We start from the raw sequence: 17,071 nt of genomic DNA on the forward strand, positions 1-17,071 counted from the left end.
TGAGACAAAGCAACATTTGAAAAACACAACTTTCTTCATAATTTTCTCCTTAAAGCACACTATTTTCTATCTAAATTAAAGAAATCTTTTCTCACCTTAGCAAATACTTTGAGTTTCAAAACAGTCTCAGAAACACACCAATTTGTCTTCAGCAGAGCAAAAGGTATGCACTCCAGAGTCTGCAGCTATCAAAAGCACAGAAATGCTGTAATTCCTCACACATATCTCTCATGTCACCCAATCAAAACTCTTCCCTCACTTTTTTTCAAAGCAAAACCCTTCCCCCCTCTCCCCCCTCTCTGCTTTTTCTGCATAGCAACCACCTCTTGCAAGACCTCTCACACAACAATGTTGCAATTGAACTCTGAACTCTCAGTGCACCTGCATATCCAGAGCATTCTTTCATTTAATGATTTTTTCTTTGCCACTCAAAATACATCTTTCAACGAACTCATCCATGCACACTAACTTTGTTTTCAGCAATCAAAATCCACCAATCACTCTTACTGCTTCATTAACACAGAAACTCCTCAGTTTTTTTCATTTTACACTCTCATTTTTTCAACTGCCATTTCATTGCCACACTTCATCTGACTGCAGCAGAACCTTCTCTCACCATGTTTTCTGTCTGGATTGTTGGACATAGTTACATCTATTGGGCTCAAAGGTACGCTGAAAACAGGAATTTACCTAACCTCAATTTACAAGATGTGGAAATTAAGTGGTTTGGCCACAGAGGATTAAAATGTCACCAATTGATACCATTGGTGAAAACCTTTATGCATTTGCCAAAACCTGACCTGTTAATTGTGCACTGTGGAGGTAATGATTTGGGCACTTTGACTGGGGTAGGTCTGGAAATGCTTTTAAAGGACACCTTTGAGCAATTGATGGCACTTTTTCCTCAGACTGCCTTGGTATATTCAAATATATGCCAAAGACAGAAATGGAGGTGGTCGAACCAATTTTGTCCACAAATTGAGAAATCGAGGAAGCATGTAAACAAATCTGTTTCAGCTTACATGAGAGACCATGGAATGGGCTCCCTGTACAACAATAACTTGCGTTACTACATGCAAGATATCTACAGAGGAGATGGAGTTCACTTCTCAGATGAGGGCAACAGAGTTTTCACTCTGAATTTAAGACTGTGCATTGGTACCTACTTATAAGTACCTAAATGTACCATAAACCCAAAAGCTCTTCTCAGAGCTACCCTACATCTGATCACTCACAATTATTATTTTACTCTAACTTTTTTCACTAATTTTCAAGAAAGTACGCTCCCCAGAACGCTTCCCGGTTCGCGAACCGGGCGCACTCCACGCAAAAAAACTAAAAAAACGGTATATATTTTTTTGCCCTGCGAGACCCTTTCAAAGCCTCCACATCAAACCTAGGGGGTCAGGGAGGATCTACTATGCCCCCTTATGGTCATTTGCCCCTTCGCTTTGGCCTCCTCTTGTCTCTCGATCCTACCGAGAGACAAGATGGCGGCCGCTACGGACTGTTTGGAATGTTTACAGACGCCGAAAAACCAATCAGCTTCGCAAACCTCCGTAACGCGAAAAGTACGCGAAGCGGAGCGCTGTTACAGATATATATCTTTTTTTGAACGTTAATTTCTCAAAATCCACTGGAGCACATATATTGAGACCTAGCAAAGGCACATCGGGCTACCAGTCCCTACAATTTTGCCAAGTTTCGTGCAAATCCATTCAGCCGTTCGATTATTATTATTTTATTTTTTTTTGCCCCGCGGGGCCCTTTTAAAACCTCCACATCAAACGTAGGGGGTCAGCGAGGATCTACTATTCCCCCTTATGGTCATTTGCCCCTTCGCTTTGGCCTCCTCTTGTCTCTCGATCCTACCGAGAGACAAGATGGCGGCCGCTACGGACTGTTTGGAATGTTGACAGACGCCGGAGAACCAATCAGCTTCGCTTCACAAAGCTCCGTTGCGCGAAAAGTACGCGTCCTGGGACGCTGCCCGGTCCGCTGTTACAGATATATATCTTTTTTTAAACGTTAATTTCTCAAAATCCACTGGAGCACATATATTGAGACCTACAAAAGGCACATCGGGCTACCAGTCCCTACAATTTTGCCAAGTTTCGTGCAAATCCATTCAGCCGTTCGGGCTAAAAGTGAGGCCAACCGCCCTATGGAAATTAACATGGGGAAAACGCGTTTTGGGACCCCCCTTTTTTCTCGGCCCCTCCTTGACGAACCCCCCCAAAATTTTCAGGGGCTGCTCAGAAACAAAATGTGCCATTTTCCTGAAAATTTCAGCCAATTCCGTCCACAAACGCCAAAGTTATTAGACATAGAATTTTCAAAAATCCCATAGAGAAAAAATCCTAACTATATATACCTACTGGCGACCGCCAGTAGGTAATATATATATATATCTCATTAACACTCCAAACAGCTTCCCAGGCTTACACAGAGAAATCGACACTTGATGAGCTTGAAGTTGCAGGTACTACTTTATTTCATTTTGTCAAGTGAATTGCATGTGCAAAGAGACGCGTTTCGGTGATCCCAGTCGCCTTGTTCACTAAAACGCCAGTGTATGAAACCAACAAATGTAAACGTCATGTGCTAGGCTGTCACCTGACTGGTGATGAGCCTGATAAAGACTTCTAATGCTCGTCTAGTTCACCATCAAGCATTGGCAATGTAAATGGTTACATAGGCTAAAATCAATTTAAAGTTGGAACATTTAATACCTGTACAAATACATATAATTTACACCAAATTCATAAATTAAGGCATTATTAGGATATTCTTCCAACCATTATATAGTCTATTGATGGCCTAATTATTACAACTATAACTTGAATAACCGTTGCCTGTGAGTTGGCCAAAAAATTAGAAAACCACCATGTAAACAATGCCCTGCCTTTGGTAGACAACCAAAAAGCGAATAAAGTGCAAGTGCTAAATTCTAAAATATTTATATAATAATTAACACATCCCGTCCGGAAACTAAAAATGTGAACTATGATGTTGGACAGGGAGAAAGAGCTAAGATATACTCTTTAAATAAAAAAATAATACAAAGTTAATTAATCTTTATTAATAATTAAGAGCTAAACTGAATTTTTCCATCAAACAATTGAATTTCATATTCAAAGAATAGAAATATGGCGCTGAGAAGACCAATCAAATTTCACATTGTTTACATAAGGGAGCCCCCTTTTTTTTGTGTAACTTTTTATTATATAAAACAGATCAACCAACAAACAAGGCAATATGGCGATAATACAACCATTAGTCATGTGCTCAAGGAGGACGGGAGATGTACGACAACAGGAGACAAAATTCGTCAAATACAGATAAGGGGGGGGCCCAAGGGCAAAATTGCATATAAACAGTACAATATACCATAGCATAGCAGGAATGCAGGTCAGGGTGATGGAGTAGGACTAGGAATCTCTGCGAGTGGGGGTGTACAGATATCTCCCCGGTATGAGTTCCACTGGTTCCAAATCTTCCCCCCTTTTCTGCCTCTTGCCATATACACCGTTTTCTCTCTGAACATGCACCAGTCCATACTCTCTTTCCAGGCAGTCACTGTAGGCGGCCTCGGGGACCCCCACAATTGTGCAATATCTCGTTTGGCGATCATATTGGCAAGAGTCACCCATCAAAGCTGCGACACATCATAATCATTTGGACCCCATACGTTCAACAGACATTGCCGGGCTTCTGGCATCATCACAACACCCGTTACTTCACTCATCACATCATGTATACGATTCCAAAAACGCACCACCTCAGGGCATTCCCAGATTATATGAAGATATGTGCCAAGGAGACCACAACCACGCCTACATAAGCCATCCGTGGAATAGCCCATATGGATCAGACAGGGGCCAGTGACATAGATTCGATGGAGGATCTTGAGCTGGAGGCGGGCCGGAATAGCAACCTCCCTGGGAGAGGAGATCGCGGATTGCCAGTCCTCATCATCTAGTTCAATACCATCAGCAATCCAGGTGTCCCGAAGGCGATCAAGCAAACTCGATTGGTCATTAATCATTTTTTTATAAAACAATGAGATGGTACTATCCGGCACATGACCATCCAATATACGATCTTCGAGGGGGGAGGATTCCGGAATATCACTACCCACAGGAAACACAGAATTCAAGGCATGGCGTACTTGAACATAGGGAAAAAATTCCCTGTCACTCAGCTGATATTCCACTTGTAAGTCCGAAAAGGTCTTCACCCCTCCTTTAACCCAGAGATCACGCACTTTACTAATACCGATAGTGTCCCATTTGTCAAACCCCTTCGTCTTCCATAGACAACCCAATTTTGCGGAGGCATAAAGCGGAGTTGAGCCGGTTAGTCTATCGCTCCAACCCATAGCCGCAGTTGCGTTATGCCATACACGCACAGCTATAGCGGTAGGTCCCGAAAGCTGTGAACGGGAGGACCCCGAGTAAAGCGCCCTGTAGTAGTCACCACCCGGAAGAAGCCACCTATCCATTTCAAATGCTGGATTCAGTGCCGGACCATACATCCCATGGTTGATGGCAGCAAGTTGGGAAGCCCAATAGTACCTTTGAATATCCGGAAGCGCTATGCTGCCATCATACCAGGGAAGTGTTAATTTTGGAAGAGCGATGCGTGAACGTCCGTCCCATATTGTAGTGTGTTTATCTAGGTACCTGTATCAATATTCCTATTCTTTGCCCTTGTCCGGTTATAAATCAATAATATCCCTACAACGGCACAGAAACCCGTTTCATAAATTAGTCATAGCGCATGCTGTCACATTAAGCAAGCACTATTCCTCCAGCCCCCTAGAAGGCACACCGAGTTCTTAAACAAATCCAAGCCTCCAGCAACCTGGGAAATCCCCGCCTGCTATTGTTTTGATTTCGTCCGAGAACTCCTGTAAAGCACCGTAAGAACGACCAGTTCTTAGTGACATCTTTATTGACGTCTTATGTCCATCCTTACGTCAAACCCAGCACCTCTCGGGTATAAATATACCAACGCTGCCTTAAGCAAACACACGGTGGTGGTAAATCTGGAGCAGCGACTACTTGCCCGAGAGCCCAGCTGATGCGAGAGCCCACGGACGCTGCCCCTCCCTTTTGATGCGCTGAGAAAGACGCTGTCTTTTCTCTTGCGGAGAAATCCAGCCTCCGGCGTTTCCAGCTTGCCCTTGCGGGTGACTGGGATACCGAGTCCTGAGAGAGAGATACCAGCCCTCCTGCCTTCTAATACCCAGGTACTGAACTGACTAAACCCTTATAGAGAATTCTTGAGTCAGACCCTTGGCAAAAAAACTTAACTTAAACTGCTACTTACTTACTCCCTCCCACATATTAGGCTTAGGTCAGGTACACCGGGGTAGGCGTAGTTAGAAGCACCAGTTGAGTACGATTAGTCACTGTATATATGTATGTATCTATTTTATCCATTTTAAAGTATCATATGGCTAAGAAACCATATCAATGCTTTTACAGTATTATTTTATAATCCTGCTTTTACTATATGCACTTTACTTAACTATAAGTATTGCAATTGTAGCAATTCATTTCTCTTGTATGAGGAAAGAGACTGCTCAATAAATAACACCTTTTATTGAAAACGCCCGTCTCTCTTTTTCTCTGCAATCTGGTGAAACTAAGTACGCACCTTTTAACTGAGTGAAATAGCTGTCTTTTGTTTTCACACGACTCTAGAGATACACTCTTAATCAGGGAGAGCAAAGTTGTCATGTTTTATGGTTGTCAGAAACTAAATCCCTTCTTGTCTATCCAGGGAGGTTAAACTCCTCCTCGCCTATTCGAGAAAGTTTCTAGTGAACTCTGAGCTAGCTGGCACACAAAACTTAAGTCTAATATCGTCAGTACAGACCTAGTTAACCTCTGTCCTACGTCTACTCTACTGAAGATATTATTCCAATGCGCAGAGCCTATTGGGAATATAGGAACTACACTACATGGCGCCCAACGGTTTGGTAAGGCGATAAATCTAACGCAAGGCATTAGAGTATCTCAGTCGTGCTTTTTCACACAGACCCTTTCTCCCGTAAATACTCCGAAGACGTCTGGAGTGGGTCAAAGGTTAAAATCCGCCGAAACTTAGTAGGAGGAGACTTCTATGTATGGTTTTTGGTTTATTCAACGTTGAAGGATAGTGTTCCAAAATATTGTGCACCTAATCTTTGTTTCCTTGAAACTTGATCTGCAACAAAAACCTTCCTGTCAGTAAAATGACAGAAAGTGAAGAAGAAAGGGAGACCGCTAGAATAGCAGCTCGTCTCCTAGAGGATGACACAAGTCTCCAAAAAAAAGAGAGAGTATCCCAGGGACCAGAAAGGACTGGGTATCAAGAACTTTGTCAAAAAAGATTCCTTTCTGTGTATTGATCTTTCAATTAGTGACCATGAGGCCTACACATTTAAATCAATTATTATTGCTTTATGATTATAGTTTTAGTTACCATTAGTACGCCACACTAGAATATCATTCTTTGTCACTCTCAAAGTTTTATTTTTTTTAAAAGAAAGAAAAACATATTACATTGGTAAACCTTGTAAATACACTTACAATTATAAAAAGGGTGCTCTGTTACACTCTTAACCACTTTCTAACAATTCCAAGTTACGGTATCTAATGCAGAGTCACACCGGATTTAAAATATTTGTATAATCAAATTAAATACACGATACAAACAGTTCATATGTAGTAAAAAGTCCCATTGTCGACGCGTTTCGGTGCGTAGGTTACATTTGTGGCACCTTCCTCAGGACAGACGAAATATTAAAACCAATGATTTTTACTTCTTTCTAAAAAAAGAGAAATAAATATAATCAGTACATTGTTCCTATAGAGAGTTTTTTTGTTCTAGTTGTGGACTAGTCTAGTGGTGTTCACTATTGATATATTGAATGCCCTTACTTGAAGTATAGGGATTGCAGTCCTTATATTAACTTTCAGGACTTCTTCAATTTCCGTTTGGCGTTGCGCATGAAATCGCTCACACCGTGGTATTATTCATTCATTGTTTCTATAAAGGAAAAGCATGGAATTATATACCATACTGGAAGAAGATATTGGCCGGTTCGTCCATATATCATGTATTACTTACTCATAGAGTTTTAGTTGACCCTTTAAATAAGGATGTCTATCAAAGCAGATGCCTTTTTCCAAATATGCCCCGTGTATATTCTGTAATCTTACTGCGCCTATAAAGAGTACAGGGTTACTAAGGGGGTTTTTTAATTCATAATTTGAAATTACTGATTATGTATGGAATCGGTCACACCAATACATACCGATAACTTTTGTAACTAATGCCGACACTCAGGCTGTTCTTGCTTACACCCTCTCACGTGGTGTCTTTATACCTGTACTAAAGTAACATGGAATTATATTTTAGTACGTCTGGTGTCTTATAAATTCTGGTTATACCCTATCTAAGTTGGTCCAAGCGAGGGGTGTGATGTACATACCTAGTTGGGGTGAAGAGTTCTTTAATCGCCCGAGGTGCAGCTGTTAGTTTTCTTTGGCTGCTATAAGTTTGACTATCCGGTGGAGAGTTGTTTTCAATTCAATCTGTTCCAACCTGAACAATGAATACATCATATTCAGTGGGGTAGTTAAAAAATCGGTTGATATTGCATTACTTATATCATCCACATAATTGCACAGTGTCACAGCAACCGGTACTGGTTGCTACTACTAAGGCTTTGACGGAGTCTAGAGCTCTTTTTACATGAGACCCGTTTTAGTCAAAAATAGATACTATGTTGACACTGTCCGCCCCAAAACGCTTGCTATTTTAGCGGTCATAAATCGACATGAGGTCAGAGATCTTAATCCCGGGGGCAAATGTTCTCACTCCTTATTTAAAAAACCCTCCGCTGCCTGATTTCCAGGGACAGAATGCTCACCTCCTAGTTACGGGCGTTCCGCGGACCTTCTTCCGACGGCTTCCTGCTTTGACCGCTTCTGATGACATCAGTCAAAAGCGTGGGCCTTAAATACCTTTACCTTTGTCTAATTGGGTATCAATTGACTCCTTAATTGGTACAAATCAATTAATTACGGGACATATCCGGCGCCATAGTTGTAGTTTAAAAGCTGTGGATATTGTTGGAAACTACCGAACTCTCAGTTATATCTTCATCATCACTTTGTAGTTCATTTACGGGACCCTAAAATAAGCCTTGGTTTCCTAGATTTATTCAAATATGAGAGTTGGTAATACTCTAAGATCGTGGCTAACACTTTATACTTACTGTGTTTTAACTTTGTGGCACCCGTGTGTCAGCGCCATTTTGGTAGTTTTTGATGATAATTCTATACGAACTACGGGGCTGCGTGTTCGAGCCCCCTATTCATTAGGAGTTTTTTACTTAGGTTCCTATTCTTCTGTTCTTTAGCTTTTCGCACTGACTTGGTGCTCGGTATATATATTTATTTTTCTAAATTTAGCGCAAACCCTTGCCCATGTGTTGATGCCGAATTAATCATGTTTTTAAAATATACATCGTCCTCTGGGGACTCCATGGTTACGAGTTCGAGACCTAGGCTCGCTGCGTTTTCCGAGTTGTACTTTAATTAATCTTCTATATTTCACCATTATTCCCTGTTGTATATAGACAATGCATAATTAACCTTCATTTATAAATTCAAACATTTAACCCTTTCAGATTTTTTTTTTTTTTACTTGAAAAACCGGTTTTAATTTCAGTGTTTCTTACAACAATATCTCATTTTACTTGTGGACCCTGACCATATATAAATACAGACTACTACTTTCTTTACAAACTCAAATGTTGGTAACTGTTATCTCAGAGTCAATTTTTACTATTTGGCACGAACTTAACTGCAGCCATATGGTGCAGTTATATAATGCAATTTTTATTTCTTTCCCAAAAAACAGATCTACTTCGATTACCCTATTCACTGAATCAAATACAGTAATCAATCCTGTTCAGACAAATAGTCATTACATGGAATATCACAGCATGTTTTTCACATTGTACAGGTTTCACACAAATTCCATAAGGGAGGGATATGTCAACATGTGCAATATTATCGAATCATTCTATCCCACTCCTCCCGGCAATTTAGTCCATGACAGTATGATTTGAATTTAGACATATAAAATTGTTCCCTTTGCTTTCGTTTTTTGTTCAGGTCACCCCCTCTTACTGAAATCTTAATCTTTTCCAAAATGAACCACTTAATTTCATCAATGTTGTGATTTTCAGCTATCCAGTGTTCAACCAAAGGGGCATTCTTTTTTTGATTTCTAATCGCAGAGCGATGTTCTGTAAGACGTAGGCGCATTTCGCGCCCTGTCTCTCCAATGTAACATTTATTACATGGACACAACAATAGGTACACTACATTTGTAGTGCGACAATTGACGTGTTCATTCATCCAGTGGGTTATGCCCTGCACTTCCAATTTGTCAGTCTTAATGATATTCTTGAAATGTGTGCAAGAACCACAAGGCAAATTTCCCCTGATGGGATTATTGGTCACAACATCTCTTTGTCCTCCTCTTTTTGACTCTTTAAAAGTATGTACTAGGTGATTTCTTATGGTCTTGTTTCTCCTGTACGCATAGATAGGTTTAGTCATTGGTGTTGTTCCTGCTTTATTTAGTATGGTCCAGTTTTTGTTTATCAGATTCTTTACTTTATTACTGAAACCATTATAGTCAGTTACCATAATAATTTTTTCTTCATTGCAGTTCTTTTGTTTAGATGATGCCTCAAATAAACTGTCGCGATTATAGTACTTGGCACGCTTATATGCTTGTTTAATTAAGCGTTTGGGGTAACCTCTCTGGGCGAGCTTGATTTTTAAAATGGCTGCATGTTTTTCATAGCTCGTTCTATCACTACAATTCCGCCTTATTCTTAGGAATTGACTAAAAGGTATCCCATCTTTTTGACATCTGGGGTGGTAGCTCTTATGGTGAAGGAGCGTGTTTCGGTCAGTCGGCTTTACAAATAAGTCTACATTAAGGACTCCTTCTTTTTCGTGGATTTTAATATCAAGGAAGTCTACTGCTGCTTGACTTTTATTGGAAGTAAACTTAAGGTTTGGGTCCCCACAGTTTATCCATTCTAAAAAGGTATCTAAATCCTTTTCCTCGCCATCCCAAATAAAAAAAATTTAATCTATGAAACGAGACCAGCACTTCACATTCTCGTAAAAAGGACACATTTCATTGTAAATATGCTGAGTCTCAAAATTACCTACATATAGGCATGCCAGGCTGGGAGCACATGTGGCTCCCATACTGGTGCCCTTGATCTGACAATAATAGTCCTGTTTAAATAAAAAGATATTGTTTTTTAAGATTATCTCTATACATTCTATTATAAATGTATTCTGCAAAGTTAAGTCGCCATTTTCATTGCCTAAAATGTCCTTCATCATTTTAACAGTATCTTCTTGCGGGATGTTTGTATATAGCGCTTCAATATCAAGACACACCAGCCATTGTGTGTCTTTATTGAACTCTCTCCCTTCTATTTTTGAGATCATATGAGTAGTATCTTTTATATACGAGGGTCATTTTGTGACCAAAGGTTGAATGAAGTGGTCAACGTATTTACTGAGAGGCTCAGTCAAAGATTCAATTCCAGACACTATCGGGCGCATTGGAGGATCTTCCAAATTTTTGTGCACCTTAGGCAACCCGTATAGTGCTGGGACTTTAGGATTTTCATTTATCAGGAATCTGTATTCCTCCTCACAGATGATGTTGTCTTCTTTCGCAAAGTTTACAACATCATGGACTTTTTTCTTAAGATTGTTCCATTCCCTCACATTGCTAGATTTATAATGTGACTCATTATTTAAAAGTATTAGCATTCTATTTTCATAGTCTTCTGTGTTTAGAACCACTCTGCTGCCTCCCTTGTCTCCAGGTTTTATCGTTATTTCGTCACAGGAAGACAGGGATTTTAATGCATCCCTTTCCTCTTTTGATAAGTTATTTTCAGTCCATGCCTGTGTGTCTAATAGCTTTTCTAGGCCAATAGTCGCCGCTTTTTCAAAAATATCTACCTCTGGTCCTACCATCCCTATATTGGGTGTCCATGTGGACAAAGGTTTTAGGCCAGATTTGTTGGTGGTTTCTCTGCCTTCTTTTCCCATGAAAAACTTCCTGATTCTAATTTTTCTGAATATGTCCCTTACGTCCCTTTCGATGTTGAATCTACAACCTGTTGTGCTAGGGGCAAAACCCAAACCCTTTTCTAAGACACTAGTTTCGTGTTTACTTAGTACTTTGTTTGAAAGGTTGATTATTGGGGCTTTTAAGGCTTCTCCCTCTGTTGTCTGTTCATGATTGGGGAATATAGGGTTTTCTCCTGTTAATCCCATTCCTTTTGGCTGCGGGTCCGCATGTATGGTCTCCTTGTCATTCCCCCTGCTTGTTGGTTGCCCTGACGTCCCCTCCCCCGGGCTCTGAAGCCTCGTTGTTGTCGCCTCTGTGGCTGGCCTAAAAAAACTGGTTGGTATTCTCTGTTTGTCTGGCCTCCTTGTCTTTCCTCAGTTCTATTTCTTGAGTCCTGATGGTTATCCCCTTCTGACTCAGAGCTGTTATAGGAGGTATCAGAGAATGTTACATTCCTTTTGTGATACCTATTCCTGTTGTAGCTAAAGTGTTTGCCATTATATTCTGTAGGTGCTGGTTGCTCATAATAGTCTTTTTGGATATATGGGTACACAGTTTCAATTTTATAATTAGCTATATCTTTACGCAACTTATTTGTTTTTTTATTTATCATGTACTCCTGGTATCCACTAATGTCCTCCTTTATCTCATCTAATTTTTTCTTAGCGTCATCCAACGCTCTACTGTCATTTAGTTGTTTTTCAAGGGTCTCGATTTCCTCCCTCTCTATTATGATGATGGCTTGTGCGGTCTCTATTATGAGCAACATCCAGTCGCGACTGCATCTGTTCGCGATTAGTGTCCAGCTTTCCTTAAACTTCTCATTATTAACGAACAGGCCTGGTTCGTTCCTAATTTGAAGTCCTACTGGTATAATCCCTTTCCTACAATACTGAATTATGAACTCAGAATGTAATTCTGTTCTTATCATCTTTTTCTTTAGGTTCCAGAGTTTATTCCACCTCTCATTATCATTTTTAGTAAGTGTCATGGAATTTATTGTTTTTGATGAATCCCCTATGAATTGTTTAAATTGGTCTTCTGAAAAACCAAACGTACGTAAAGTGTCAATTTTTTATATTACAGCGCCCACTCTCCAGCTCTAAAGGCTGTAGAACAATCTCCAAAAAAAAGAGAGAGTATCCCAGGGACCAGAAAGGACTGGGTATCAAGAACTTTGTCAAAAAAGATTCCTTTCTGTGTATTGATCTTTCAATTAGTGACCATGAGGCCTACACATTTAAATAAATTATTATTGCTTTATGATTATAGTTTTAGTTACCATTAGTACGCCACACTAGAATATCATTCTTTGTCACTCTCAAAGTTTTATTTTTTTTAAAAGAAAGAAAAACATATTACATTGGTAAACCTTGTAAATACACTTACAATTATAAAAAGGGTGCTCTGTTACACTCTTAACCACTTTCTAACAATTCCAAGTTACGGTATCTAATGCAGAGTCACACCGGATTTAAAATATTTGTATAATCAAATTAAATACACGATACAAACAGTTCATATGTAGTAAAAAGTCCCATTGTCGACGCGTTTCGGTGCGTAGGTTACATTTGTGGCACCTTCCTCAGGACAGACGAAATATTAAAACCAATGATTTTTACTTCTTTCTAAAAAAAGAGAAATAAATATAATCAGTACATTGTTCCTATAGAGAGTTTTTTTGTTCTAGTTGTGGACTAGTCTAGTGGTGTTCACTATTGATATATTGAATGCCCTTACTTGAAGTATAGGGATTGCAGTCCTTATATTAACTTTCAGGACTTCTTCAATTTCCGTTTGGCGTTGCGCATGAAATCGCTCACACCGTGGTATTATTCATTCATTGACTTTCTATAAAGGAAAAGCATGGAATTATATACCATACTGGAAGAAGATATTGGCCGGTTCGTCCATATATCATGTATTACTTACTCATAGAGTTTTAGTTGACCCTTTAAATAAGGATGTCTATCAAAGCAGATGCCTTTTTCCAAATATGCCCAGTGTATATTCTGTAATCTTACTGCGCCTATAAAGAGTACAGGGTTACTAAGGGGGTTTTTTAATTCATAATTTGAAATTACTGATTATGTATGGAATCGGTCACACCAATACATACCGATAACTTTTGTAACTAATGCCGACACTCAGGCTGTTCTTGCTTACACCCTCTCACGTGGTGTCTTTATACCTGTACTAAAGTAACATGGAATTATATTTTAGTACGTTTGGTGTCTTATAAATTCTGATTATACCCTATCTAAGTTGGTCCAAGCGAGGGGTGTGATGTACATACCTAGTTGGGGTAAAGAGTTCTTTAATCGCCCGAGACACAAGTCTCCTACAGACAGACCCGGATGCAATACTCATCCCGGTCAACATAAGAAAAACTATAACACTCAAACTTATAGAAAATGGACTGACACCGAGAGGTGGTACAGTCATATTCGTAATTGAGGCACATGAATATCGGCAGACAGAGGTATTCTATTCATGGATAAACTTTCCAGCAGCAAACGCTGTCACACGTGAGTTCCACTATTACAAAATAGAGGAACCTCCGGATGACTACACTCCTTTCGAGGAGGTGGAAATCCCATTAAAATACCAAGAGCACCTGCTCTGGTTTAAAGGCGCCCTAAAACATAATAATCACATCACCAGGCTCGGTCCACTAGGTAGACCAGGAGCAACGTGGCCGGTTCTAGCCAGCTACACATCACATCCTGACATTAATAGAATGTCAAGCGAAGAACTCTTAGTTAAAATAAAAGAATTAACACAGGCATATAGAGACTTGGTTCAATTGGCGACTGAGGACATAACTTTCCGCCAGAAATTGAAAGAAACAGATATAGCAGAACAACCATTTGAACTTGCCAGAATCATAGAAAAATCCTATGAAGAACTAGGAAGAGATAGTTTGGGTGGGAAACCGGTAAAACCCCAACTAACTGAAAATCCTGAAAAGGTATTTATTAAAAATAATCTAAACACTCCAAAAAAGAGCTGGGATGGAAATAAACAATCCACTCCAAAAGCAAAAAGATTCCAGTCCAGAGGAAGGTCTCCTCGGCGGAGATAAAGATCTCCGGACCAAGGACACAAGTCTCCCCAGAGGGAGCCCTCTGAGAAAAGATACAACCTTAGAAATAGGGATATTTTGAAGAAACCTGACAGATATCAAGATATTGATACACGTCCCTCTCGATCTTTTCAGACTTCCTTGCAGAAATCGGAAAGAAGAGGACAGTCAGAACACAGGGAAGAGCACGTCAAGTCCAAAGACAAGGAACCTGCTCATCAAAGTAAAAAAAATACAATTTCCAAAAAAGAAGGTAGCCAGTATTAAAGTAATCAAACATGCCGAGGATACTGAGGACACAGCTGAAAAACGGAGAGTGGGCTCAGACAATGCTAGACAGCGCAGCAGAAGTGAGCATAGCTCGCAAGATCCTGATGAATCATCTGGAGACAGTGGACACGATTGAATTCATTCAGGTGGAAACTGCAGATACCAGAGTTAGCAAACCTCATAAAATATACGAACTAACATTACGTATAGAGGGAGATAAGACTAGGAAAATAAGGGGTCTATTTTGGGATACCCTCTCCAAAGGCTATGACATCCTTTTAGCTGAAAAAGACTGGCCACCGGAGTTTGTCAGGGAGTGCCCTCATGGCGAAGAAATGATTATGCCTGCCTTCTCAAATCACATTCCAATTCATAAAAAATATACACTTTCAAGAAAGTGGGCAGTAGCCCAGGCTCCTGCATTCTATAAAAACCATGTTGGATGGGATGAGGACTCTCCTCCTCACAAAATCCAGTTAAAATCTCAACCAACTGCACAGAGGCAGTACCCAATTAAGCAAGAAGCAAAAAAACAGGTCAGGGAGATCTTATATCAACTTGAATACCAGGGGGTGATTGAAACATGCACCTCACAAATGAACAATCCTTTGTTTCCTGTCTCCAAGCCAGACGATTCATATCGTCTAGTTTTGGACTACAGACATCTAAACTCATGTTGCAAACATTTTGCAGTACAAAATTCACACAGTACAGCACTAATGAATAACGTAGTGCGCAAAAAATACAAAACAACATTAGACATCTCTAATGGATTCTTTTGTCAAAACATAGCACCTGAAAGCAGATACTTGACCGCTTTCTCAATAATGGGCTCGCAGTAAAAATTCTGTCGACTCCCAATGGGGTTCAAGAAAAGCACAGGATTATTCTCAGCAAGAGTAACAGAGTTACTACAAATGTATGATGAAGAGGCATTATCTTATGTCGATGACATCTATCTAACAGATGATGACTTGGATACTCACTTGAAAAGAGTGAACACCATAATACTTGGGTTCGCAGCAGAGTATTACAAATTCAACTTTAAGAAGACACGAATTGCCCATCTAACTGTCCTGTTTTTAGGATATGAATTATCAAGTGAAGGCAAAAGCCTGGCAGACAATTTCTTAGAGAAATGCGCTGTAATCCAAGCACCAAGAACGTTGAAAAACTTACAATCAATTCTAGGTTTCCTGAATTTCGGAAGAACTTACATTCTGAATTATGCAGAGAGGGTTAAACCTCTCTATGAACTAATAAGACCAGATTTTAAAACAATCAATTGGACTAAAAAACACACAGAAATTTTGAGATCATTGCAAACGGACATGTTAGCTAAAACAAAATTACAAACACGCGATAACACGCGCAACCTTGTGATTCGAGTCATCACAGGAAGATGCGGATTCACATACCTAACCTCTAATGAGGGAAAAACGGTACCAATAGCATACAAATCACATTTGTACACAGAAGCTGAAAAAACATTCAGTATTAAGGAAAACATTGTACATGCGGTTCAAACAGCTATAGCAAAAGAAAGAGCCCAGGCCCAAGGCAGACGGATTACTGTGTTAACAGCAGAATCAGCCTTTGAGGCATTAACAAGCCCATGTAATTTAACTACCACGGCATTAAATCCAAAATGGATACAATGGGAAAATTCTCTTGCTACAGACAAAGTAAAATACTATTTTGACCCAAACATGAAAAAATTAAAAAATCTAGAATATGAAAGAGAATATCCTCTGCCAATCGACATTCTGCCCATACAACAGTACGCCTGTGTAATATATACAGACGGACATGCACAACATACAGTGTAGGAAAACTCTGCCTCGAATGCTACAAACATCCACACTGGCAGAAATTAAGCAACACTTGACTTTACTTAAAGAAGGTGCTGACTTGCGTGATTTCATCATGGGACCGCGCAAACAGCGTCAAAAACGTTTCATAGCGGCCTCTATATATGCAGCTTACAACGAAGCTTGGAAAGAAACTCAAATTGAGACAGCAGAGAAAATACGGGGAATTGACTGTATTAATTTGGAAAAATCACTTTCTGTTGTGGACAATGGGTTAATGACTCTGTCTTCCAGAATATATTCACTGGACAGTATTGTATCATCTGCAATCGATATAATAGAACAGGACTTACTAATGTTACAACATGGTCAGTCTCAATTGCGTTCTATTGTACAGCTTGGCTGGACGTTACAAAATCTGCGTTCAGGCTACGTGCCTTGGCGTTTAATCAACACAACGTCATTATTCTCTATCTTTAACCTTACTGATACACAAATCAGCTTGGCACAAAAGGGAGCAGAATATACAATTCTGAGCATTGAAAAACTTGAGAGATTACCATTGACAATGTCAGAACGACCCGTCATTGGATGGATAATACACGGAATCATAACTATTCCGATAACAACTTTCCAATTTCGATACTGCCAAAAGTATATACAGGCAGGCCAGTATGAAAGGTTGGGTAAAGGATACATTAAGTCAACATGGAAATTACCTTAC

At 39.8% G+C, this 17,071-nt stretch overlaps 1 long non-coding RNA gene across 1 annotated transcript in view; it reads right to left on the reverse strand.

Moving 5' to 3' along the window:
* Positions 1-8,690: 8,690 nt before the first annotated feature.
* LOC144772948 (uncharacterized) overlaps positions 8,691-17,071 on the reverse strand; it is a 75,546-nt gene continuing 67,165 nt past the window's right edge. Inside the window, exon 4 of the long non-coding RNA XR_013599878.1 lies at positions 8,691-12,809. This is a non-coding gene — a long non-coding RNA (uncharacterized LOC144772948). The remainder of the gene's footprint in view (positions 12,810-17,071) is intronic.

This window comes from Lissotriton helveticus, chromosome 8 (assembly GCF_964261635.1).
Source record: "Lissotriton helveticus chromosome 8, aLisHel1.1, whole genome shotgun sequence".
In the NCBI taxonomy this organism is placed as follows: Eukaryota; Metazoa; Chordata; class Amphibia; order Caudata; family Salamandridae; genus Lissotriton; species Lissotriton helveticus.